This window comes from Ictidomys tridecemlineatus, chromosome 3 (genome assembly GCF_052094955.1).
Source record: "Ictidomys tridecemlineatus isolate mIctTri1 chromosome 3, mIctTri1.hap1, whole genome shotgun sequence".
Lineage (NCBI taxonomy): Eukaryota > Metazoa > Chordata > Mammalia > Rodentia > Sciuridae > Ictidomys > Ictidomys tridecemlineatus.
The window spans coordinates 96752427-96775644 of NC_135479.1; the positions used below are offsets into that span (position 1 = coordinate 96752427).

General features: G+C 51.8%; 2 long non-coding RNA genes across 4 annotated transcripts in view; one reads left to right on the plus strand and one right to left on the minus strand.

The window, feature by feature from the left end:
* Positions 1-23218, plus strand: part of LOC144376289 (uncharacterized) — a 109830-nt gene that overhangs the window by 12019 nt on the left and 74593 nt on the right. The window lies entirely within an intron of this gene.
* On the minus strand, positions 1335-11052 carry LOC144376288 (uncharacterized). 2 transcript variants are annotated; one of them, XR_013436581.1, is made up of 3 exons: positions 10727-11020; positions 10216-10289; positions 1335-9445 (listed from the first exon to the last, which is right to left on the minus strand). It is a non-coding gene; the product is annotated as an uncharacterized LOC144376288 (long non-coding RNA). The 2 variants fall into 2 exon arrangements; XR_013436582.1 differs by lacking the exon at positions 10216-10289 and having other exon boundaries at positions 10727-11052.

Genomic DNA, 23218 nt, shown 5'->3' on the forward strand with positions numbered 1-23218 from the left:
ATAAATGGACTTATTTATAGATTGGACCAAGCTTTAAATCATGCTAGATTTAAATATTTAATATAGTTGACTCTAATTCCCCACTGTGGGTATCAAAATTAATTTAATCAGTATGGTAAGAAAACTTAAGAGGGTGAAAATTCTGCTGTGTGATCTGTGAAACTAGCTATATGCACTGATGGATATGTAGACACGCACTCAGGTTCATCCCACGCCCAGGAGCTACTGTCAGCCTCTGCCCCTGAAAGTTCAGCATTTGTAGATTCAACCAGCTGTGGGTTTGAAAATATCTAAAAATCTTTTTCCTCTGTGCTTTTCTCTTGTCATGATTTCCTAGACCATATAACCACTTTTATACAGCATTGTATGAGGTTGTATGAAAATGTCCCATCATTTTACACAAGGGAATTGAGCAGTTGCAGACTCTGGAACCCTTGAGGGGAGAGTGGGGAGACTAGTCCTGGAACCTAGCACCTGTGGGCCTTGAGGATGACTGCATTAGGCACCCCCTGAGTTCCAGAAGGCCGCAGGGGTGAGCCTGTGTCTCATCTACCTGCCAACATCTCTTACTCTAGTTTCCGATAATAGCTTCCACCCCTCAATCCACTTCCAGTTCATGAGAGCAGGAATGGATTTAGGAGAGGGTGATTTTTTTTTTTTTTTTAAAAAGAGGAAATACACAGAGGAAAATATTCATGACCTGGCCTGGCCAATCAGGGCTTGATTCAGAGATGGGTTCTTGCCGGAATGGAGCCCATGAGAGCCTGCCCTAGGATGGCTGGCACCACTGAGAAAGAGGTGCTTTGCCCTTTTCCATGGCTAAAACTGGAAGTTGGTGCCCAAGAGTAAAGCCACCACAGAGGAAAGCAGACCGATGGCAGATTTAAGTCACATTTCAACTCAGATGCACCAGTTACATGTGATTTCTCTGGTTTGTCCACAGTCAACCTGGTCTTCCACCCAGTGAGCAGGGGTTTAAATCTTGGTTCGATCATTCATATCCCCACGGAGAACAGAGGCTACTGAGTCTCACACTGCTGAACTCCCGCCAAGATACTGTCTGGATGCACAGCTGGTACTCAGTAGGCACGCGCCACCACAGCTGACCTATTGGTCAAACACTGCAATACGCACGGAGCAGTTGCCAAACAGGTGCTGCCCTGGGTTCCCAGCATTCTCTGTTGCCCCTCCCTTGGGATATCCATCCCATGCTCCCCACAATCTGTCACCCAAGGGTTAATGCTGGACACAGCAGGGCACTCACCAAGGCCTGAGCCTGTGAAGACTTTCAATGTCTGGTCATCAACCCTGAAGGGTATAGAGGGGTGGGGGTAGGAGGGTGCTGTGTGGCTTCTGTGTCCCTGTGCTGGGAGAAAGGGAAGGCCTGGCCTCGTGCCGGGCCTTGGGCATAGCTGCTAGACCTCAGGTTCTAGTCTACCAAGCCCAGTCCTGAGCAGGAGGAGAGAGGTGATGTACATACAGGATGTTCTCTCGAGGTGAGAGCTTGAATGTCATGGCGCCTGCCTCTGTGGTTTTCTGCTCCTTCATTAGCACAAGGGAGTCAGCACTGCTCCAGGCCGGAAGGTTCCAGGCAGGCGCACCAGTCACTCATCCTCCATTCCTTCCTACATACTCACCCGCTTCCTCCTTCCTGTGCCTCCCACACAGGACAAGAGGAGAGAGGCCCCTGATGAAGCATGACTTACTCCACGACTTAGACCATGGCCCCACACATTTTACCCAGTAGGAGGTGGGGTGTCTCTCTGCAGCCGTGAGTCAGAGTCACAATCAGAGTTGGGAGGGGAAGGGACAGAGTGGCTGGAGGGAAGACAAGCAGGCCTGTCCTCCTTTGACTGCCCTGCAGGAACAAGGTTGCTTGCTGCTGCCAAAGCCTGTACCAGGAGAAAACGCACTGCTGTCCTCATGACTTCTGTTTGGAAACTAGTGCTTGTCTCCTGATGGCCAGCGTGCCTAGCACTTCCTGCTTCTCAAACACAGGCACGAATGTTTATGTGAGTGCCTTTCAGAGTCAGTCTTGCTAAGCAATGGGTACCTTGATGCATTTCAATTCGAGGACCCTAGCAGGTAGGTCCTTTCCCCTTCCATTTTGCCCTGGAGGAAGCTAGGACACAAAGAGGTCACCTGCATCGCCAAAGCCATCCTGCTAGGAGGCAGGCAATTTTGCCAATCAAGTCAAGCCCAGTTGCATCCCATTCTGTGTCCCAGGCAAGGCCAGGCGGGTGGCTTCTGGTGTTTCCCTAGGCATCTTTCGCAGACACCCTACTGTAGTAGTCTCCAGGGTGGTGATGAGTGTCAAGGGAGTGCCCATTGCTCGGGCAGGGGCACCGCCTCCGAAGGCCTCCGGGGTGGCGATCCTTCCTGCAGTTCTTGTTGAATGTGAAAACCTGGGCTGTGGCTTTCCGGGGCTGCCAAGCTGAGCGAGGTCAGGCGAGGAGACGCGAAGGTGCAGGGCCCGCTTGTTTGATGACCTCATGCCTACTGTCGGGGAGCACCTCCTGAGACCCATGCACTGTGCATGCTACTTGGAAATCGGGGAAGGGAGAAGGATGCTGACCCAGAAGTTCCAGTGCCCGGAGCCTGTGCGCCTGGGCACGTCCGCCCGCCCTCCCCGGAGTGTGCCAGGGAAGGCCAAAGGTTGCGGGTCTGGGCTGCTGCTCCCTGTGGACCTTGCCAGGTCTGGGCCTGTGGGAGCGGGGGCAGAGGAAGCCAGGAGAAGGGAGGCCCTTCTGGCAGCTGCCCTAGACCCAGCCTGTGCAGGGACAGCTCTCCTGTTCCTTGTTCCGGGTGCTATTTGTCTTTTAGGACTTCAAAGGAAGTCCTGCTTCTTGGAAGGGAATTTTTCAGTTTATGGCGAGTGCTGGGAAGGCAGACAGTACAGGAACAGCGGTTGCTTTTTAATTTTTCACTAGACCCTGTGCCTGACAGAATAAATGCGGGCTGGACTCCACACCCCCCCAGGGAGACTTGCTGTGGGAGGTGTCCTGAGTTGCATGGGGATGCTGCTGACATCAGTGCATTTAAGATCACCCAGTTTACTTTGATTTCACTTAACTCCCTTTCATTTTCTTCCCAAGCCCTAAGAGTCAGAAAAGGAGACACCGAAAATAATTTTTAAAGTTAGAAATAAAATCACCCCTAACATTAAAAATGAGGTTGTAGGGATTCACCATCCTTAAGATGTGCTTCGGTGACCTTTTAGCATTTTGGAGAATTATGGATACATGCACCCCCACCTCCCCAAAAGAAAACCTCCCCCAAGGAGGAAACTTTATCTGCAAAGACCTTCATTTACGGTGCCATACTTATGATTCACTAGATCAGAACAAGGATGGAGAATGGGAATGTGTGGGGAATCTTGAACATGCCTCATCCATGACTAATGTCCACAACAATAAAAAGAAAGTAATCTTCACCTTCTGCAAAGGGAAATTGGAATTCAAAGTTGTGGGGAAACATCCCAGCCTGTTCCCACCCAGCACAGCTGAGCTCTTGGGAATCCACCTACTTCTTCCCAGGCAGGTCAAAGCAGATCTGGCTCCCCAAGATAGCAGGATCCAGGGCTCCTTCACAGAAGAATGCACCCCACCTTGCCCCATTACCCCCGTTATCTGTATGCCAGTCATCTCTAGTCAAGTTTGAGGGAGGACCCCCACATCATCAGTCACTAGTATGGTTTATTTTCATTTTTGTTTATTGTCTTCCTAAAACCCAGCAGAACTTCTGTCTCCCAATGGATATAAAACCTGAGACTGTTTTCAGAGCACTATTAAACATGTGGGAGAAGCACCGTTCACATGCATCCAGGGGACAAGTGTCCACCAGCCCCTGCTCCACCCTGGACACTGAGTATGTCTCATTTGAAACCCTCCTCCATTCTTTAATTGGCCTGTCACTGTGTATCCATAGCAACTAAGGCCAGGTCTGAAATCAGAAAACCCAGCTTGTGAAGGAATTTGCTCTGACAAAAGATTAATATAAATAATCTGTCTTTGTAGATATTCTCTCAGAGATCAAGACGCAAGATCCAAACAGTAAGAGTTCACGAATCAGTTTCTTTTTTGTAATATAGTAAAGGAGAAAGCGTTCCGGAAGTGGCAGCTTAATTTGTATCTAATTTCAGCAAAATAATTGCGTTCTGCTCGCCTGAATGAGCGGGAGGAACGGCTCCCAGTAGTTGCTTATTTTAGGAGCACTCCCTCTGGGTGAATGCTGGCTATTTTCAGTTGCCTGTGGGAACACCAGGGGCGTTGCCAAGCTGGGCAAGTCAGCACCATGTGTGAGCTGCCAGCCAGGACACGGAGCTCCACTCAGATGCCTTTATCATTGGCAGGTGGCATGTGACCTTTTCTTTCTTCAGTTTGGCTTCCCCATCCTGCCCTGCCTACCTTCCCACCTTTCTCTTCCCCCACAGGCAGGTTTTGGGTGACTCTATCTCATACCCTGAGTGCCAGGTGGGCTGTACAACTCCCTTGGGAAGAGAGGCAGAGCAGACCACCTTGCTCCTCAAGGGTCTGGGGACCAGAGTGCACCCATAGGTGCAGACGCACCAACATGCAGTGAAATTCTAGGTCCCGATAACTGATGCAGAATGGGTAATGCCAAGATGGGGTCTTACTTAGCTCTTGGCACATGTGGTGGGTGCCTCATAGGCAACCCCCCCTCTGTGTGGGCTGGGTGGACCTAGGTGGACCTGGATTTATGCAAACAGAGCACAGAGATCATGATGGCTTGTGGCTTCAGGGGTCAGATCACGTAAGGTCTTCTGCGTGTCAACTGCCATGCTGAGACTCCACAGAGTGGCCCACGCGGCCCCAGAGCTGGTCTCCTGATCAGAGCCACGTGATGGACCTACAGTGTGGTCTCCACTCAGTGGAACCTGGAGTTGGCCTTTGCCCTGGGTGATACCTTGATTACAGCCTGTGAGACTCTGGGCCAGAGGATCACTCAGCTATACCTGGTTCTAATCCACAGAAACTACGAATTGACAGAGGCTTGTTGTTTTAGGCCCTTTTGCTTTTTACTCCTGATTGACAGCATGAGGGTGGCACCCCCGTTTTGAAGCTTCCACCATCTGGATGCTGCCACAGTGGAGATCAAGTCTGCACCCCACAACCTCTGTCGCCTGTGGGACCCTGTGCTAAGACACGACTCCTGGGATGGATCAGAGACCGTTTTGTAAGCAAAGCTTCTAGGCAGAAGGGGGCATCTGGTGACTTGTCCTCTCTCATGTCACATCCTCTGGGCACTTGGTGGAAGGCTGTGGTGCTGGCTGGACAGCGCGAGCACCTTGAGCACTGTGAGCAGACCAAACACCGAGGCAGCCTCCGGCTGGCCTGATCCCAGCCCCTGGCCCATCAGTTAAGGTCACAGGAGCTTGAAAGTTGACAGTCCTGTAATCTGAGTTGACATCATTTCCATTGATGACCTTGGAGCTGAACTATCCCAGGCGTCTGGGGCATTTCTTTCCTTCGTTTTTAGAGAAAGCCAAGGGAGCTGTCCCTAGGAGAGGTGCCTGGACAGCCTGAGAAGTGGGGGGATGGAGTCGTGAGGAGGGGCGGGCAGCAGGTCTGGGATGCGTTGTAAACCTCCTCCATCACCGACAGCTGTCAGGACCTCCCTTCCGTCCCCTCCGGCCCCTCGGCTGCACTTCTCTTAGTCCAGCTCACCTGTAGTGAATGGCTTCCTAGCAGGTTAATGAAGTTGGCTTGTGGGCTTTTCTAGACAGTTCCTCACAGATCGGAAGTCCACTGTGTGTCTTGTCGCCCCTCCACCTCCGCACTTGAGGGGCCCCCTGCACGGGGTCTGTGGAGTCTCATGGAGGGTTTCCCCTTCTTTGCTGTCTGTCCTATAGCCACGCTGGCCGTCTTTCATGGCCTTGGATACACGTGTCCTTTCCCGCCCTTGGGGACACACAGGACACACTGGGCCCAGCTAATCCTCTCGTTCCTACAGATTTCATTTCACTCATCATTTCCCCAGAGACCTCCCTGACTCCCCTGATTAAATCAAGTCCCCTCATTGCAGACCCAGTGCCACACGTGGCAATGTCATGTTCACTGTGTTTGGCCAAAGTCATCTTCTCTATTGGGCAAGATCCGAGATGGTAGGAACCAGGTATGTCTTTGCTGATATTGCATTCCCGGGCACTGGTGTGACCTGGTGAAGAGCAAGCATTCTGTTAATACTTGCTGGATGAATAAATGAATTATGGGTGCCGTTGAGGGTGCGCAGAGGGAAGGCTGAGGAATGCAGTTAAAATGAGAATCTGATGGGACCCGAAGCTGGTCTTCCTGAAACACCTGTTGGAGCTTCTGTAGGCTGGTGACAGCTGTGAAGAGAGCAACCTTTACAGTTCCCCGTAACTCCCACCATCCAGGATGCAACGGCTGCAGGGAAGACCAAGGGTTTTAGGTCACAAGAGTGGGACTGTGCCACTTACTTTCCCCACCCAGCCACACCAGCACTCTCCCTGCCCACTACTGCTGGCCTCCTCTGGGAGGGGAGGAAGGACTGAGGGCTTCAGACACCTCTGGGTCCCTTCCTCAGGGCACCGTGGGTTTGTGTTGCCACCATCCAGCATGGCCCCTGCAGCCTTGACCCTGGGCATACTGCTCTGCCCACCGAGCCAGCCTTCCCTGCAGAATGCCAGGCTTCTCTGGCACGTGGTGGCCGCCATTGACACGGCCACCCCTGCTGGTGTTGCTGCGTCAGGTGTGGAAGAGTTTTCAGTGAGTCTGTGGTGGAGCAGTGACCCATGTGCCTGTCGGGTGGTCCTTGCCCCTCCTGGGGGAGAATATCTGCCTACAGTTTTGTAGCTTGCAAATAATTGTCTCATTTGTTCAGAAATCTTACATATAGAGGGTCTGGGGCCTGCCTGACGGTTTCACTTCCAAATCCTGTTCTCCCAGGACCAAGGACCTGATAGGGCTGGAGGTGAGGACCCTTCACACAGGATCCCCTGAGGTGCTCCCCTGCCAGGTTGGGGGGAGGCCTTTGTCTGCACCAGAGTGGCTGTGAGCCAGGAGGCCAGAGGAGCGTCCTCTGCTTCCTTCCAGCAGAGAGGAAGAGTCCTGCCCGCAGCTTCTCAAGTACAGGTCTGAGCACAGGCCACGGAGCCTAGGGAGGCTCTGAGTCACTCGGATTATCACCCTTTTTCTCGGGACTTCCATGTCTGTGAATCAGCAACATGGGAAACACGGTTTCAGAAGCATTAAGGAAGGGTGGGTGTGAGCCTGGCAGGAGCCTGGCAGTGCCAGTGGGAGATAAGTGCCAGCCAGGCGCCTCCTCTCATCAACACCCGTGGAGCTGACAGGACACTAGGACAGGGCAGGGATGAAAATACCCTGTGACATCAGCGGCTCCCAGCATGCCAGGGCATTCTAGAGGTGTGTGCAGGCACAGCCTGTGCCGGCCTGGCCTCATTGATCTACCTGAGTCACTTGAACAAAGTAGCCACTGGGCTGGCCACTCCCCGTGGCTTGGCACTGATCCTCCTGCAGGATCATGGACTGTGGCCCTTAGTGACCAAGCATGCCCTGTCCCTTCCCTGACCCACATGCTCCTCCAGGTTCTTCCCTGTCTCTGGGGCCAGTTCAGGACCTGGCACCTGGTGGGTCCCTGATGGGTTAGGAGGAGCTATGGAGTTTGCTCTGGGAACACAAGGGCTTCTGTGATGGCAGCATGTGGCAAGCAAGGTACCCTGTTGGTTCTTTACGGTTTGCACGACTCAAGGAGTAATTTGTACTCCCAGGAAAGGAGCATCTTGGGTAGGACTGTGGAGGGCAAGGGCCACAAGTTGGAGAGCAGGACAGTCACGGGTGGATCCAAGTCCTAGGGAAAAAGACACTGAATGGAGGCGCTCCAGGATATTCAAGGAGACGCCCAACTCTGGGAAGCAGGCGGTGCCTGAGAACAGCGCTGGAGGAGGCAGAGTACAGGGGAGCCGCAGATCACCCTGCGAGACCTGCGAAGGACTCCCGCGCTTCTCCTGCCGTCCACTAGGGGGCAGGCAGCTGCAGCAGGAGGCGCCAGAGGGGGCTGTTCCAGCAGCTCCTGGGACCAGGCCCGCTGCTCCTCCTGCCTCCCCCGCCTCTGTGATGTTATGAGGCCCGTGACATCAGACACCACACGACCATGGCAACCAAAGTACACAGCGCCGTGTGAATGTTAATAAATAGGAAGAAGAAGAAGAAGAAGAAGAAGAAGAAGAAGAAGAAGAAGAAGAAGAAGAAGAAGAAGAAGAAGAAGAAGAAGAAGAAGAAGAAGAAAAGACCCCTGGTGTTCTTATTTTCCTTACCACGCAACGGTTTTGCTATACGTGGGGCGTGTGTCCTTCATCATCCTCAGCAATCACGATGTTCTGGAGTTAGTGGCTTTTCACGACAAAGACAAGCTGGGAAAAGGCTCACCCAGCCTTGGAAATAGCAACACATTTTCACGTGTCTGAGTTACTGTTTCCTCTTTGCCATCCTCGTTCCACATTGCTCTCATGTGACAATCTCAAGGGCAAATTGTGTTCTTAGTAATTTCCACATACCTAAAAAGCCATCTCCTCCAGGTGAAGGGCCCTTAGTTAGCTTCTTTTTTTTTTTTTTTAAACCTCAAGGATTGAAGGAAAGCAGCACAACTGTCTTCCTCTACAAATTAGCCTAGAATAGAAATTATTCAGCCCATTGACATGTTCCTGCAACAAACTAGGCTGAGCTGGAGGAGCCATCTGGTGCAGAGATGAGAGCAGCTTCATACAAAATCAGAAGGCTTGGAAGTTCAAGTTCTCCTGCCTGCCGAGAATTCTGCTAGCCATCAATGCTTGATACCATTGAAAGAAACCTTTGCCTTAATGAAGTTTAAGACGTTTTATTGAGTTGCATCTTGAATTGGAGTAAAACCAGACCATATTACATGAGCCATTAGGGAATGGCAAGACTGTCCTAAAAATGGTTTTCTAATGGAATCAGAATTCTTCTGCAGACCTTTTCAGGCTGCAGACTTTTTTGATTTTAATGAATCATTTTCCCTGATTTAATTCTGGTAGTATTCATGGCTGACACATCTTTTTCAATTTTTTAATATATATATATTATATTATATATATATATTATTTACTTTTAAATTGATGCATTATATTTATATATAAAACTGAAACGCATTGTGGTATTCGTACATGCACCTAGTATAATTTGATCAATTTCATTCCCCAGTTGAGACATATCTTGCATGATATCAAATTACTTTAATGGCTTGCAAAATACTCTTAAGTATGACCTGAACACATGCAGTTTTTCTGAACCATAGATTAGTTCTTCTAAAATTGTCAGTTAAGGGGCTGGGGATGTGGCTCAAGCGGTAGTGCACTCGCCTGGCATGCGTGCGGCCCTGGTTGAATCCTCAGCACCACATACAAAGATATTGTGTCCGCCAAAAACTAAAAAACAAGAAAATAAATATTTACAAAGTTTTTTTTCTCTCTCTCTTTAAAAAAAATAATAAAATTGTCAATTAAAATTAAATCTGTCAATTAAAAACATAAACAGGCTTGGATACATTTGGATACGGATATTGCTGAAGTTTCCAGATTCTTTTGTTTCATAAATATGACCCATGGCATTGAGAAGGCATCCTTTGATTGGGCATTTGGGCTTACAAAGAAAGTGACTACAGGGACAGAGTCCAGGGGTCTCCTTCATCTAAACTCCCTTTCATGTACCAACATAGTGGAACTTGATTTTTTAGATGCAAGTGAAGGACATTGATGTAATTCAAATAAACAAGTTTTCCCCATGCCCTGAGGAGCCTGAAACCAGAGCTGACAGGCTGGACACGCTGAAGGCCTGGGGGTGACCCATTCTCCAGTCATCAACGTGTTCTGAACAGCGTCTTCCTTTCTTACTGAGCTACATTTTTGTCATCTTTCTAGGGAACGTTTGTTTGCCAGGTTCCCTAGAAAACCCCCCAGGGCTGGCTTCCCCCTCCCTCCTGCTTCAACTTTTGAGTCTCCTTCTGACATTTCCAGCAGGATGGCTTCTGTGGTCAGCTGACGGGACCTCCAACCTTTCTCGCCTTTCTCTGAGGCCAGGGGCCTCACTTCTGCCCGTGACAAAGCACTTTCAATCAACTCTTGGATTTGTTCATGGTTGATTAGGCTGTCTGTGTTTATCCCAGACCCTTCTCCTCTTTCTGTGTCTGGCTGCTGACCTTTCTGTTGCTGGATTGTCGGAGGAGAAGGCACACACGGGGTAGTCCATATGACTACTTATTAGTTAGCAGCCCTAGTGAAGAGAGAAAATGATGGGGTTATTCAAGTACTAGTGCATCTTCAAAGTGTGTGGTTTCTCATCCGGATAGTTTTTGGAGTAGATAGTTTGAAGAGAAAACAGCCGGTGAGTTTTAATCACTAGCGTTGTTCTTGAACCTTAGGGATGTTGGTCATCTTGCCATGAAGGCCCACAAGGGTCTACACTGTGAGTGGTTCCTCCTTAGAGTTGGTGTGGTGGTGAACACCTGTGATCCTACTTCTCTGGGAGCCTGGGACAGGAGGATTACAAGTTTGAGGCCAGTCTAGGCAACCGAGCGAGGCTATAAGCAACCTAGTGAGACCTGTCTCAAAATAAAAACTAAACAGGGCTGGAGGTGTCGCTCAGTGGCAGAGCACTCTTGGGCCCAAGCTGTAGTACTGGAAAAACAAAAGTAGATATGGTTTCAGTACCTGGAGATGGGAAGGAGAGAGGATGAAGCACAGGTAGTTGAGTGGCTACAAGACAGGCAGGCCCTCTTTTGGAGACTCTTGCTAGCAGGTAGCTGAGCCTCTGCTGCAGCCTGCAGTGGGTAAGCTCAGCTGTTCCCAGGCACAGCTCCAGCCCTGCTCCATGTGCAGCGGGCTCCTCCTGTCTCTGGCATCAGGACGCATGCGTGCTGTCCTCTCCAGGTTGTTTTTGTGGGTAGGATCTGCTTGCCCTGGCTCAGCGCAGGTGCTGGGGCTGTGGGGAGTGGCCTTCTCGACCTTTGTACGCCTGGAGGCCTGTGGTGCTCATTTCAGGGAACACTATTGGATAAGTGGAGGGGCAGCTGGGGCCCCTCTCAGTCCTCTCTGCTCTTTGACCTGCATCTACTCCTTCTGGGTCACTGTACTCTCCCCACTCCCCACTCCTCTTAATTCTCCATTCCCAGCAAGTACAACAGGCTTGGCCTTGTTTTTATTTTTAGTTTCTTTAGGTGTCCCTGACAATTTTTGGTGTGTGGTGGGGATGGGACCCAGTGTCTTGTGTGTGCTGGTGAGTGCTGCACCCTGAGCCACCTGCATTACCCTCCATTGCACCTTTCTGCCTCTGGCTGGTTGCTGCTGCCTGTCTCAGTGAACTCTGAGGGGGCGAAGGCCCCTTTCGCTCTCCTTGCTGGGGTGGGATGATGCCTCAGAGGGGCTAGACATTTAGAAAATGATGCATGTAGACGGAGAGGAGAGCCACTAGAGCTCATCCACTCAACTCGACAGTCAGGATTCTCAGTCACTGTGGCCATTAGGCATCTAGGGTCTGATTATCCTACCGTGGGGCTGTCACGTGCCTCTTAGGATGTTCATGGTGTCCCTGTCTCTACCCTTAGATGCCAGTAGAATCTCCATTTGTGACAACTGAAACTGGCTCCAGAAGGTCTCAAATGTCCCTGGGGTGGGGTGGGGATGCCACTGCTTTCAGGGGCAAGAGAGAAGGCCACAGCCACGAAGGGATGGAAATAGTCACCAGGACTATTGAAAACATGGCGCCCTGCCCTAGCTGGTCTGGGGAAAGGAGAGTCTCTTGAATGCATTTGAATACAGCGTCTCACTGCTTGGCCCATTTTCCACTTAGGGACCTTTAGGACTGTCACTGGGCTGGCCTTTTTCCCTGTGGCTCGGTCTCATCTAGCTCTAGGAGCCTCACTGGCTTCTGAGAACACTGAGGGGAACAGGATGAACTGTAGGCAGTGGCACCAGCAGGCACCACGCCCAGCTGCATGCTGGGGACACTGGGCTCCGCTCCTCCACTCTCTGATCCAGGAACTAGGCTTTTCTCTTTCCTGGGAATTAACAAGCCATTGGAGCGATCACCCTGAGTGTTCAGGACTCAGGCTACAGAGTAGGTGCTTTCCGTCCTGCCTGCTCCCAGAGCTCAACAGGCTTTGGAGTGGGCCCAGCAGCATGGAATATGGTACAGAGTGTATATGGGGCCCTGGGCCTTCGGGCTCCAGGCGTGGCCTGAGTCTGGCCTCCCGTGGCTGTCTCAGCTGCCAAGGGGATGACTCTGTGGCCTGGGGAGGGGGCTGTGAGCCTGCCTGGCTCTACAAGTGAGAGCTAGAGATGGGCACAGCCTTCAGCAATCATTTACAGCTTCTGCCTCTGTGAAATGCTGGTGTCCGGAGGCAAAGTGCTAGCCACCCCTCCCTGGTGGATACCTTCCATTCCCAGGATGATTGGGGTGGGTGGGTGGGGTGACTGCCACAGCCGTGGCAGTGATGGAATCAGGATGGAGAGTGGGGTGACCTCATGAAGCAGCATCCAAGCCATGGAGAAGCCTGATGAAATTGCCATGCCTCTGAGGAAGCTCATCTCCCTAGTGATGGAAACTGCCACTTCAGTCCCCAGCCAGGGTCTCTCTGGCTGGAGGGGCCGGCCCTCCCCTCAGGCTCTGGATCTGGGCATCTGTCCATCCTCCCTCCCTTGCAGACCCCCTTCTCTGTGGTCACATGCTTTGTTCAAAGTTCTGGCCACGGGCTTTGCTAACCTTGCACCCCACGTGCATGACTTGTGCTCACCTCAGTGCCCGCTTAGCACAGCTTCTAGAACCTGGTGACCTGCGGCTGCACCAGAGCACAGCTTGTTGCTGCTCCTAAATAACCACAGGTCAGATGGTCCCCAGGTTTGCACCTGGACTGACCTTGGGGGCCACCCTTCACTGTGGGTCTTTCTACAAGGTGGACTGCAGATGCCTTTGGAATAGTTGTAAGTCTCCTGAGAGAGAAGCAGGAAAAGGAAGGAAAGCTGTGGCCTCTGGGGGCTCCTCCCCCACTTCCCACATGCCAGGTCCCTGGGCTGCCCATCCAGCCCTGCCCATCTGGTCCCAGCTGAGCACATGTCCCCTGAGCTGGCGGCAGATGCTCAGGATGAGAAAGTGCCTCAGCTCCACCTGCTTTTGTGTCATGAGCCAAGTAGGGTGACAGCTACCCATGGTGAGAGTCCCTTTCTGCCACTTGAGTCCTCTCTTTCCGGTTGCTGGGGAGTCCTTTGTCAGAGTCGTTCGTCACTTTTGAAAGTGTTATTTCTTGGGAAATAAAAGAACAGTAGGGCTGTGGTTATGTGCTTGTCAGTTCTGTTACTGCAGGCACCGCCACTGTCACAGAAAGACACGAATCCCACCAGCACGTTAGGCAGCCTGTTGCTACCACGGACATCGTCTTTGTCCCCAGACACCACAGCACCTGCACTTCAAAAGCAAGTTCTTCAGAAGGCACTGTGTTGGGGAAACAGGGTGAGCTGTGCTTGGCCAATGCTGACTTTCTTTATAGAGGAAAGAGAGGAAGGAAAAAACCCGCTGTGTGGTCTAGCAGGGCCCCGCCATTGCTGTTCCTGGCCTGCTCTGCTTCCAGATTCTCCCTGCATTCCACTCACGTGGCCGCCTGTGTGGGCCTGTGTTGTGTTCTTCACACTCACATGGTTAAAGGTGTTCCCGCAGTGGCCTCTGGTCCTCAGAGCTCTCGTCTTGCTGGGGACGTCCTTCAGGACATGAGGTGGCGATGGCTGGCACTTGGCAGTGGTGTTCTGAACCTCGAGGACCAGCTGGAGCAGCTTTCTGGACCACTCATCCCACTCAGCCTTCTGGGTAATCACATGGGTGAACATTCAGCTTGCAGGGATCTTAAAGCCTGAGGCCTCACCAACATTTTTTCCTGAGGCAGGTGCCAGAGAGAGCTCCTTAGACCCCTCAAGTGGCGGGTGTCATGGGCCAAATCCTGTCCGCACAAAACGTATTGTGTTTTAGTCAGATTTTTTTTGCTGCTGTGACTAAAATACCCATTCAGGACAATTGTAGAGGAGGAAGAGTTTATTTGAGGGCTCACAGTTTCAGATACCTTAGTTCACAGAAGGCCGGCTCCAATCCTCAGGCTGGAGGTGAGGCTAAATGTCATGGTGGCAGAGGGAAGTGGCTCACCTGATGGTCAGGAAGCAGAGAGACTCCACTTGCTAGATACAAATACATACCCTGGGGCTGTGGTCGTGGCTCAGCAGTAGAGCACTCCCCTAGTGTGTGTGAGGCCCTGGGTTTGATCCTCAGCACCACATAAAATTAAATAAGTAAATAAAATAAAGATATTGTGTCCAACTACAACTAAAAAATATTTTAAAAAATGACATACCCCATGGCCACACTCCCAATGAACCACTTCCTCCAGCCACACCCCACCTGCCTCCAGGCACCACTCAGTTAATCCCCTCTGGGAGTAATTCTCTGATTAGGTTAAGGCTATAAGCTGATCATTTCTCCTCCAAACCTTCTGGCTTTGTCTCACGTGAGCTTTGGGGGAACACCTCACATCCAAACCATAACTGAGACTCCAAGCTCCAGTTCCTCAGAGTATGAACCTCTGTGGACATGGGGTCATTGCAGAAGTAATTAGCTAGGTTTAGGTAAGGTCCTTGTGGGGAAGGGTGGACCCCCCATCCAGGGGGGCTGGTATCTTCATACAGAGGTGAAGCTGGGACCGACGTGCACGGGGAGAACAGAGGCCAGGTGGAGATGGGTGGTGGGGGCGCCATAGCTTCACACCCGGCCAGGGGTTGGGGAGGCGCCTATTGCTCCTCCCCAGGGCCTGCAGGAGGCCTCCAGCCATCACCTTGGTTTTGGGCCTCTGGCCTCCAGGACTCCTGCACATTTCCGTTGTTCTAAGCCACCAGTTTGTGATGATTTGCTACAGCAGCCCTGGCAAATGATTGCAAGTGGACATTCTCTTCTCCTGCTGGGTCTGCGTCACTGATAGTTTGAGAAGCAGGGGACTCTGTCACAGAAAGAGCTGAATGTTGGAATCTGAAAGACCTGGATCCTGGCCAGGCCCCTACAAGTCATGAGTCCTGGGGCTGGATCCAGAGGTCTCACCATGAGGACAGAGGAGAGAATGGAGGCTAGCCGCTTGGTGGTTTCCTCTGAGCTTTACCTCTAAGGGGTGAATGGCTGAAGTGGGGAGAGGCCACAGAATTTGTCCTTGACCATGCTTGACCTGGCACAGCTGGGCATCAGGTCCAGCCATGGCCTCCACGCCTGCCCTGGCTGCTGTATGTCGCACTCCCCACAATCAGGCATCACATTCAGCACTGACTCCACGGCAGGTGGAGAGGAGATGAAGCAGGCGAGTGCTGTGCTCTCTGCTTTTTATGTCCTGTGTGAGGCCCTTGTCCTCTCCAGAGGAAGGGCCCCCTTTGTTCTCATTTTCTCCTGTTCTTGACAAGGACTTGTTAAGCATAAGGTAACAATTGCCTCACAAATGTGTTTGAATAAAAGTGTTTTGCAATGTTTCTCACAGGCAAAGGGGCTGGGATCTTTCAAGAAGGAACCAGTTAGCATCAGAAGGCTGTAGGAAGAGCAGAGGGCTGTCCTGCAAGAACCATAGGGCAAAGGAGTTGGTGGTGACCCATCCCAGAGGCACAGGGCCCTGAGTGACGCATGTCTGGAAGAGAGCCCTGGGAGGACGTTGGTTCATAGATCCAGGAGTGGCCCCTTTGTTGATTCAGCTGGAGTCCAACAGGCAGGGAGCTCTGCCTCCAAAACACACCTCAGCCACCTCTCCACACACAAAAGGCTGCCACCATCTGCAAGGGCTTCTTGTTTCCCCGCTTAAACTCAGAAGCACAGCACAGAGCTCAGAACCATCCTTAGTACCTTATGAAAAGCTTGAGGCCAGTTTAAAGGGCATTTGTGACCTCCTTTCTATTTAATGACCAGAGCTGACTCAGAAAAGAAATGCCGTGGCTCTGAGTGAGGAACGGTCATTCCTGGAGCAGTATTGGTGGGAGAAAGTAAAATCTGAGATTTATTGAATGACAACAAAAAGTCAGAACGTAAGGACAGACAGAGTACGGAGGCCCTACTGGATGTTAGGCTCTGTTGTGTATGGTCACGTGATCGCGGGTTGGTCCTGACCTCAGTTTCCTTCTGAACACCTGTGGAGTAACAGTGCCACCACAGCCACACAGGAAACAGATGAGGTGTACCCTGGTCTTAGGTCACTAAGTTGTCTTCCATACAGAAGGGGGGGGGTACTAACATGCAAATTATGCTTAGCAACAAAATCACATAAGCATTTGCAATTTTTATAACTTTGTTCTCTATTTTGATATTTTAAATACATTTTAGTAGAATGTATATTTCATGGGACAAAAACCCAACAATAAAAGACTGGGTCTTGTTCTCCCCCACGTCTGAACCTTCACACCTAAAGGGAAAGCCTGGCCAGGAAGTTTCCTGTCAGCCCACAGGCTTGTTTCACCTGCAGGATGTTAAGCCAGGTTTGCTTTGTTTATTCTTTAATTCAATTGCCAACATTTAAAACCACAGATGGTGCCAGACTTATGATGGTGATTCAACTTAGGATTTTTCTACTTTACAATGGCCTGAAATGCATTCAGTAGGAATCATACTGTGAATTCTGAATTTTGATCTTTTGCCTCCAACTGGGGAGGGTGCTCTCCAAATGCACCCACAGAATCCAGGGACCACAGCTTCACCAGCTACACAACCACCCGGATATTCTTAGGCTGTGGGTACTAAATGCAGTTTTGACCTATGCTATTCTTACTTTAGGGTGAGTTTTTCAGGATGAATCTTCACTGTGGGTTGAGGATCATCTGTGCAATGGTTCCCTCTAACTCCCCTGTATTTGGGTTTCTCTTGGGGAAACCCAAGAGAGTTGCTGATGCCGCTGGCGGTAGGTGGACTGGTTGATGTTTCTGCAGCTGGAGCATGCGCCACTCCAGGCCAGCCCAGTTAGGGACCCCGGGGGCCACTTGTTCATTGGGAGGCCTAGAATTTCAATAGCAACATCTGTGAAAAATCAAAGACACAGCAATGCCTGAGACCAAACCCGGGTGCCATCTTTTGTCCCATAGCTTTGCTTTACCCTCAGCTGGGTCCCCTGTCCAGGTGGGGGAGTTTCTTTCTTGTGGAATGAAAATCGGGTCCTTGGGGGAATTAAATGAGATGACCTTATGTAAATACGAGAGGGCGTGGTGGTGCAGGCCTGTAATCCCAACGGCTCTGGAGGCTGAGGAAGGAAGATTGCAAGTTCAAAGTCAGTCTCAGCAATTTAGCAAAGCCCAAAGCAACTTACAGAGACCCTTTCTCAAAATAATATATATAAAGGCTGGGGATGTGGCTCAGTGATTGAGTGCCCCTGGTTCAATCCCTGGTACTCAAATAAAAAAAAAGGAGTCAACACTCAGGAGATGGCGGCTCTGGGCAGGAATGTCCCAGCCCTCTGGAAGCATGGCAAAGGGGAGCCCCTCCCTACAGCTCACAACCCTTGGCAGCAGAGCACCTCGGGGAGGTCAATCTGAGGAAGGAAGAACTGCTGGAGACCAAGGTCCCTGAGGATGAGGCCAGGGCCAGGCCTGGAACCTCATGGAGATGCAGACCCTCAGCACTAGACTGTGCACTAGACAGCTTTCATCTTTGGTGTCTCATTCCTGGGTCACTGCAAGTGCCAGAAAGTCCAGGGAAATGGGACAGGCCAAAAGGAACCTCTTTGTTTTAACAAGGCCACACATGGCAGAGTCATTGTGCGCCCAGTCTGCCCTGGAGATGTCAGAATCCCAGCTGGCGCATCTGCCCAGGTGCAGACGCACAACCAGCCATGGCAGGGAACCATGGCTAGGGGCTGGAGACCTTCAGGGAGGCCTGGGCATCCTTGGAGTGGGAGGGAGGTAGCTGCTAAGCTCCGCTGTGACCCTAAGTGGCAGTGTCTCCAAGAACTTGGTGCTGATCACTCCTAAAAGCCATGCCCAGGAGTGATCTCACTGCTTTCTTCTCCCTGCCAAAAAGTCCACCCAAGCCTGTTTTATAGGAAGTCGTCTTTCTTCTGAGCAGAAGGGGACATCCCTGGGGTGAGCTCGTTATGAGTAAGTGATTACTAGCAGCTGTAAAGGATCTTGTAAAGCATTTACGTACCCCACAAAGGGACCTGGCTTTCACAGAGCTGTCTTTTAGTTCTTTTGATGCAGGTGAAAGGCTGCCAAAGTCACTCAGTGATGTCGGGGGCAAAACTCGCTTAGGAAATGGATGGCCTACGACTTGGGATCCCCCTCTGTTTCCTCCTCCACCTGTGACCCCTCATAAATGACCCTCTGAGTCACTCACCAAGTGGACGCACGTTAAAGAAATATTTCATGTCTACCTGCTGTTATAAATCAGGGTGGTCCCCAGCAAGAAAGCCCAGTTCCCTGGTGTGCTCTGCACTGGAGAGGGGCAAATGACAGCGTGAGCACGTTGGACTGTTGACATTTTTGAGGAAGCACAAGGTCAGCTAGGTTCACGCTGATCAAAGCGGGAGTTCTGAGATGCGGTGGGAAAAGGGGTTCCAGGAAGCCCCGATTCAGGGAAGCTGGGGCTGGGGAGCTTCTGAGAGGCCACAGGCAGTCAGATCTGAGGAGAGATGGCCTGCCTGCCCTCTCCTAAGGAAAACCATCTGCTATGTCGGAAGCCTGAATTTCCTCAAATGGCTCCAGTCCATGAGGAGTCCCTGGACAGATGACCTTGACTTGTAATGAACTCAACGGTTCTCCATCTGCTTCTAGGAATCTTTCTGGCTCGGCTCTCTCAGCTGGTACAGTCATAAAGGGTACCCACTGCTCTTTAGGCCTGTGCCCCCCACGAGACTCCAAGACCATTCTCCCCATCGCTGCAATCACATCTGGGCAGAGCTACTTGGACAAGAGTTGCTCTTCCACCCCCAAATCTGCACCCCTTAGCAAATGCACAGGTGAAAGCACTCCTGCTGTTGGATGTGGGCTCACTCTTTGTCAGAATTGTGCAGGGACTTCATTGGCTTCTGTGTGGGCTGGTGGCAGCAGGGTCTCTGGCTGGACCTGAGCATTTCTGCAAATCTCTCCAGCTGTGCAGTCTGCGGCTCTGAGATGCTTCCCAACATACACACTAACAGTGAGTTTGTCTAGAAACAAACCGTGGCTCACACAGAATTACTAGTGGCTGAAACACAGACAGGATCTGGCTCTAGCTTCAGGAGGGAGTTTTGTATTTTACTGTTCAGGTAAGAACTCTCTTCTCATTAAATGCTGAATAAAACCGGCCAGAGTCTGTATGAACATAAACGTTACTATACACAACCAACGCAGTCTGGAAAGGAAATACATGGCCTGTTATTTCAAAAAAGTAAATGCAACCAAAAGAAGAAAGCAATCTGGTCTCACCCTGCGGGAATGCACCAAGCGGCCCAGGGTAGCTGCCCAGGACAGCCCCCTCCTTCTCCTGCCTAGTGCCCTGCGTTTCTTCATGTTCCTCCTCCTGGGTCTTCAGAGCCGTGCCTGCCCAAGGTTTCCTCCCCATGAAGTCCCCACGGTCAAGTTCACTCCCTTCTGAGGACCTCTGGCTGCTGCCAGCCTCCCTTTGTGGGTCTGCCATCCTGCCTGACAGCACTTGCCATCCATCGGTTTGTTATAGTACCCGGATGGCCCACCCTGGGTCCCCAGTACTGGACATAAGCTTCTCGGGGCAGACATACCATCTGTCTGCATGGCTCCCAATGGGCCTCGCAGGCTGAAGTGAGTTGAAGAGGGACCCAGAGTCCTGCTCTAGGCCTGCGATCCAATCACAGAAGCCTGCAGGGTGCCGAGGCAGGGGAATGGCCAGGGGAAGTGCTGGAATTTCTTAGCCCTGGTACTGCTGACACCCCCCTGGGTCACACTTGCTTAAGGGGCCGTTCTGTGCCATGTAGCATGTGCGGCAGTACGCCTGGCCCCCTCAGTAGATGCTGGGAGTCCCCCAAGAAGTGGAGGTGTCTGCAGATGTTGCCAGTGTCGGGGGCATAGACTAGCCACCAGCTGAGAACCACTGATTCAAGTGACTCTTTTTTTTTTTTTTTTGCAGTGCTGAGGATTGAATCAGGTTGTTCTACCCCTGAGCTACATCACTAGCCCTTCTTATTTTTCACTGAGATGAGGTCTCACTAAGTTGTCCTGGCTGGCCTTGAACTTGCTGGCTTCAAACTTGCCATCCTCCTGCCTCAGCCTCCTGAGTCGCTGGGATGATAGACATGTGCCACCAGGCCTGGCTTGATATGGGTGATTTTGGCAGGAAGCTGAGAGGAAGGACCGAACACTTATACAGAGTGCTCCTCCACCCTCATCTTCACTGTCCCATACGACAGCACAGAGCAGCCCCCCACTGCTCCTGGCCGCCTCACCCTGAGAGCCTTCAGCGTCTGCTAGTTAAACACTGGAACTTGGAAAGGAGGTTGGGGAGAGAGGCCTGGTGAGCCTTGTCCCTGGGTACACAGTACCTGTTTAGGGGACAGCACTGGTGGGTACTAGGATCACCCCAAGAGGCCCCAGCCGCCAAAAGCAGCAGCATCAAAGGCTGGTGTGAAAGATGTGCTCTTCCCTGAGGACGGTAGGGGATCATTGATGCCCATGACACACACACAAGCTCAAGGGAAGTGCAGACCAGCAGCCCAGCACAGGGTGAGTGCAGACAGTAGCGGTACCCTGTGTGCAGGAAGGCTCGCCCAAGAATCCCTGCCCCATCTACCTCTGGTTGGGGCTGTCCATCAGCCACAGAGCAGCCCCCCCCCTTCCCCCCGGGCGGGCAGAGCTGTAATGCAGCACATTTGCTCAAACATGGCAAACAGTGTTTGGAAAACCCACCACCCTTCCTTTTATTCAAAGCTGTTACCCTCTCATGTTGGAAGGAGCCCAAGCAAGGCCCAAGTGGCCACAAGAGATCTGCAGTGCAGGGCTAGGAGTGAGGGCCGTTTCCTGTCCTTGCTGAGGTTGTCAAGGTTGAATTTCAAGGACTGACTGAGCCCTGTGCATTAAGGAGAGATTTCATCGGCTGGAGCTGTCATGGAAGGTGTGGCCTGGCCCTCAGGACTCCTTCACACCTCGTCATCAGCAGGGAGGATCACGCTTTGGCCCTGAGCAGATGTTTGAGTGAAGTGGTCAGTTATGGGTGTGGTGAGCTAGGGATTGCAGTCTGTGCATGCAGACACGGAGAAACAGCAGGGGCCACTGATAAGAAAATCTAAGATTTGCAGGAGCAGCAGCTTGTTGACTGCAGGCTCATCTCTCCAACATGTGCAGAGGATGGTGCTCCAGCCCTGGGGAGAGGCACTGATGTCTCCGACCCCCAGTCTTGGAGAAAAGGGCAGGGATAGCAGCTGCTGCTCTGGTGCATGGGTGCTGCTGGAAGGGGGGCTTCCCAGGTGGATTTCGCACGGCTATGGCAATAAAATAAAAATAAGCATCAGAAGAGCCAGAGAAGCTGGCAAGGAGCCACCCCCATCTGCCGTCAGAACAGCCTGGAGCAGCCTCTCCTTGAGCCTCAGCTTTCCCAGCCAACCAGCCAGGGTCACCGCAGGGCTGCCTTCCATGGAGGCTGGAGAACCAGTTCCACTGTGGTCCCTGGGTCAGGGTGGATGGCTGATAGGCCCGGGGCTCTGAAACCCTGGGATCTACACCAAACATTTTATTTTCTTAATTTTTTTTTGTACTTGTAGATGGACAGAATGCCTTTATTCTATTTGTTTTTATGTGGTGCTGAGGATTGAACCCAGTGCCTCACGTGCTAGGCAAGAGCTCTGCCACTGAGCTGCAGTCCCAGCCCCGTACCAATCATTTTCTACTCTTGTTTATGTGCGTCTTCCTCAGGGGGCTTGGTGGTAACTTTCCCTCTCTTCTAAAGGGTTGAGGACACTGGTTTTGGTAGTGTGAGAGGTGATATAAAACCGTGAGCCCTGATCACCAAACATTTGGAGGAGAAAGGCAACTGGGGAGTCCTGCTTTGTGTTGAGGGCTGTGAGGACACAGAGAAATGAGGACATAGGATTCTGGGCCTCCTGGAGCACAAGACAGCCTTGGGCACAAGACAAGTCAGATCAGCAGTCGACCAGGAGAGGTGAGTGTGGACAGTGTAGCTGAGAGCCAGAAGAGCACAGGTGCCCCAGGAAGTTAGAGAGAGATGGCCCTGGCTACAGAGTGACCGGAGCTGGATCCGGGGCATCCGTGCAGGGAGGACACAGAAGGGCGATTGTGGAGGAGGACACTGTGGTGGACAGTTTACTTGGTAAGATCCTTCTGCTAGGGACTACGGGTCCCTGCTAAGGGCCAGTTCCTAGGGTGATATGCTCAGGCTGCTCCACCCACAGCCATCCCCCTGCAGTGAGGTGAGGGAGAAGGAACGGGATGGATCTTCTCCCTGGGGATCGGATCCTGGTGGGGCATATGCTCCCAGCAGGAGGGTCCCCCTGTCTGGACTTCATTCTTGCTGTGAAGCTCCCAGGCAGCCTCTGCCCAGTGGGCACCGTCCCTCTATCAGGGCCTTGTGGGACCTCATCCAGCACCTGGGTGTTCCAAAACAGACTAGGCAAAGCGCTAGAAAATGGAGGGAGGGATTGGAAATAATTTGATATTTTAGAAAAGAACTTTAAAGTATTCACCCTGGGGGAAACTGGAATTTTGCCAATGCCTTCGCACTTCTGTATGGCCTGGCAGCAGGGCCACTGAGCCCTTCAGTGTGGAGGGCTCTGCCTGGTCCCACCCAGACCCCAGCTCCACCCACCCAAGCCCACAGGTGTGTGTGGAAAGAACTTTGTGTCCTCGCACTTCCATGTCTGGAGTGCCTGAGATTTGGCTTGGCTCTGCAGAGCCTCAAGTGCTTTCTAGAATGTACTCTTACAAACCAGCTGACCTTGGAAGCCAGTGCAGACCATCATCTTTCCACCATGGCCAAGACCCGCTGCCCAGCGCAGCAGTCAACTGCCCACGGTCCTGACTGCTCACAGGAGTGTCTTCCATCCGATGATGACTAAGAAGATGGTTGTCCTACTAGGGGAAGCAGTGAGTCCTGGCCCCTTTCCAAAGAGGTAGTCCCTGCCAGCCTCCCTCCTGTGGGCGCCTCCCACCCTACAAATCCCGCCCTTACCCTAGAACTTCTCATGTGCTCTAAGA